Consider the following 4167-nt stretch of genomic DNA (forward strand, 5'->3'; position numbering starts at 1 on the left):
TGGCCCACCCTTTGCAGCTATAACAGCTTCAACTCTTCTGGGAAGGCTGCCCACAAAGTTTAGGAGTGACTCTATGGGAATGTTTGACCATTCTTCCAGAAGCGCATTTGTTAGGTGAGGCACTAATGTGGATGAGAAGGACTGGCTCCCAGTCTCTAATTCATACCAAAGGTGTCCTATCAGGTTGAGGTCAGGCCAGTCAAGTTCTCCCGCCCAAAACTCACTTATCCATGTCTTTATGAACCTTGCTTTGTGCACTGATTCACTGAACTCTACGGACTAAGTTCATGTGCTTGTAAAGGCAGGTGTACCAATACTTTTGGTAATATAGTATATATTCAATCCAAGTACAGGCATAATGAATTTGAAAGCTACCTTCAGTTATCTTAAAAACCCCACAGGGGGTGCAGCGCTACATCACCAACAGTTAGACTCAATATGCAAACCAGACAATATATAAAAACAGTCCAACATTAAAAATAGTGCAGAAAAGTCAGATACAGTAATGTGCTCATTGCTCGTATTATTCCCAAATGCAAAATCCGTTACGTGTGTCAAAATTCATCCAATGGAATGGTGGTGTTCTCAATTGTGCTGTGATGCACTCCAAGTGCACCTGAACCTCCCCCACACTCACGAGATACTATTGACTGTTTTGTAAAGTGATTCAAATCCATTGTTAATACCACCCAGGGATCGCCTTTGCCATTGTTTACCATGTACTGCATATGAGGTAGAACAATAAATGCCAAGGAGAGAAGATAGCTTGACAGAATGGAAGTATTGTGTATTGACTAAAGAGAATAAAAACTAATGCACTTACATTAATGTACATATACAGTCAGGTCCATAAATATTGGGACATTGACACAATTCTAATCTTTTTGGCTCTATACACCACCACAATGGATTTGAAATGAAACAAACAAGATGTGCTTTAACTGCAGACTTTCAGCTTTAATTTGAGGGTATATACATCCAAATCAGGTGAATGGTGTAGAAATTACAACAGTTTGTATATGTGCCTCCCACTTTTTAAGGGACCAAAAGTAATGGAACAATTGGCTGCTCAGCTGTTCCATGGCCAGGTGTGTGTTATTCCCTCATTATCCCATTTACAAGGAGCAGATAATTGGTCCAGAGTTCATTTCAAATGTGCTATTTGCATTTGGAATCTGTTGCTGTCAACTCTCAATATGAGATCCAAAGAGCTGTCAGTATCAGTGAAGCAAGCCATCATTAGGCGGAAAAAAACAAAATATACCCATCAGAGACATAGCAAAAACATTTGTTGTGGCCAAATCAACTGTTTGGAAAATCCTTAAAAAGAAAGAATGCATCGGTGAGCTCAGCAACACCAAAAGACCCGGAAGACCAGGGAAAACAACTGTGGCGGATGACCGAAGAATTCATTCCCTGGTGAAGAAAACACCCTTCACAACAGTTGGCCAGATCAAGAACACTCTCCAGGAGGTAGGTGTATGTGTGTCAAAGTCAACAATCAAGAGAAGACTTCACCAGAGTGAATACAGAGGGTTCACCACAAGATGTAAACCATTGGTGAGCCTCAAAAACAGGAAGGCCAGATTAGAGTTTGCCAAACAACATCTAAAAAAGCCTTCACAGTTCTGGAACAACATCCTATGGACAGATGAGACCAAGATCAACTTGTACCAGAGTGATGGGAAGAGAAGAGCATGGAGAAGGAAAGGAACTGCTCATGATCCAAAGCATACCACCTCATCAGTGAAGCATGGTGGTGGTAGTGTCGTGGCGTGGGCATGTATGGCTGCCAATTTAACTGGTTCACTTGTATTTATTGATGATGTGACTGCTGACTAAAAGTGTTTCAGGCATATCCCTTTCAGGCAATATTATCTACTCATATTCAGCCAAATGCTTTAAAACTCATTGGATGGCGCTTCACAGTGCAGATGGACAATGACCCGAAGCATACTGCGAAAGCAACCAAAGAGTTTTTTTAAGGGAAAGTCAATCACCTGACCTGAATCTGATTGAGCATGCATTTCACTTGCTGAAGACAAAACTGAAGGGGAAATGCCCAAAGAACAAGCAGGAACTGAAGATCGTTGCAGTAGAGGCCTGGCAGGGCATTAACAGGGATGAAACCCAGCGTCTGGTGATGTCTATGCGTTCCAGACTTCAGGCTGTAATTGACTGCAAAGGATTTGCAACCAAGTATTAAAAAGTGAAAGTTTGATTTATGATTGTTAATCTGTCCCATTACTTTTGGTCTCTTAAAAATTGGGAGGCACATAAACAAACTGTTGTAATTCCTACACCGTTCACCTGATTTGGATGTAAATACCCTCAAATTAAAGCTGAAAGTCTGCAGTTAAAGCACATCTTGATTGTTTCATTTCAAATCCATTGTGGCGGTGTATAGAGCCAAAAAGATTGGAATTGTGTCAATGTCCGAATATTTATGGACCTGACTGTAGGTTCAGACTTAGTCTGCTGGACAGTGTAATCACTAAGCCAAGGTAACTTAAAATAGAATTCTGTACCTCTAGACTGGGATTATCTCATGAATCAGCAAAGACAGCAATAAGCAGTACAAGCATTTACTGCCATTTATATAATGCCTAATAACTAATAACCTAATAACTAGTATAGAGAGCACTCTAGGAGAATGGCTATGATATGGTGCAATGTCCCCTGATAGGTACCTCTTAGCATAAGCGATAGGTAAAGGTCACTGTGTAACAGCTGTAAAGGGACAGTCTTTAGTCCTAATTCTTTAGCTGGCTAGCGTTGGGGCCTATTTGTACCACTGGTGCACATGAGAATAGGCCCCGTCGAACCTGCAGTCAGCAATAAGGCTACTAGATGTCTGTACGGTCAGTTCCTAAAGATCTCAGTCTCTCTAGCAGCAGATAGTAAATCCCCACAGCAGCAGTCCAAATGATATTGCAGCTCACCATCTGGTCACACACAGTGATTAGTCCACTCTCTGCTGTGCACACAGGTTACTCTGGCTGCTGGCCCTGTCAAACTCAGAACTCCAGATGCCGCTCAGGCCCCTGATATGAAGCAATGCTGGTGCATACTAGACAGCAATATGCACTTTCTATCAAGGTGAGAGGATGCTGTGTCCTCTACAGCCTGCAAAAAATGCAGCTCTTCCCCCTCCTCCTGGCAATCTCTCTCTAGGAAATGCAGTTCAAAAGCTCTTGATTTCAGTAGAGTCTCTATTCTCTGGACTACAGTTTCCACAGTGCATTTCTGCCTGACTCACTCTATTGAACACTCTCTGCTCAGCAGCTCCCTCCTCTTGCTGATATGGCTGTTAACCATAAATCCTACCAAAATGTGATGCGCCAGAAATATAATAAAAAAGTGATGACTTTAAATACAATAAATCATATCCAGTTCATAAGGCACATAGCAATGTGTGTGCTTCCAATAAAGTGATATGAAGAGTGTCCTCGTATTCAATTGAAGAAAATCCAGTGATGAAAACAAGTTGTAAACACCAATTAGTGAATCCCTCCACCAGGTGAATTAGCCTCTCACCTTCCTAAAGGACCCAAACGGGCCAGCAATCACATGTATCATGGATCAGACTTCCAGGAAAGAGCCACACTGTATTGCACCTCGAGGGATCCCGGGACATATAAAAAACAGATGAAGAAATCTAGTGCTCTCTGCTTACTAATAAGGGTGTGCTTTATTAGAGAAAGGCAGATCAACTCACATTTGTTGGGCACTCAGCCGTGGCTGCTGTATAAGCGATGTCAGCGATCTGTTACCAGAGAGAGACTCTGCGTCGGCCACGCACGCTCCGTCCCCCTATACGCGTTACGTCGAGCGTAATGCTCCTTTGACTTCCTCGGTAGGGGGACGGAGCGTGCGTGGCCGACGCAGAGTCTCTCTCTGGTAACAGATCGCTGACATCGCTTATACAGCAGGCACGGCTGAGTGCCCAACAAATGTGAGTTGATCTGCCTTTCTCTAATAAAGCACACCCTTATTAGTAAGCAGAGAGCACTAGATTTCTTCATCTGTTTTTTATATGTCCCGGGATCCCTCGAGGTGCAATACAGTTTGGCTCTTTCCTGGAAGTCTGATCCATGATACATGTGATTGCTGGCCCGTTTGGGTCCTTTAGGAAGGTGAGAGGCTAATTCACCTGGTGGAGGGATT

Source organism: Pelophylax lessonae, assembly GCF_965119305.1.
Source record: "Pelophylax lessonae genome assembly, chromosome: 9".
Lineage (NCBI taxonomy): Eukaryota > Metazoa > Chordata > Amphibia > Anura > Ranidae > Pelophylax > Pelophylax lessonae.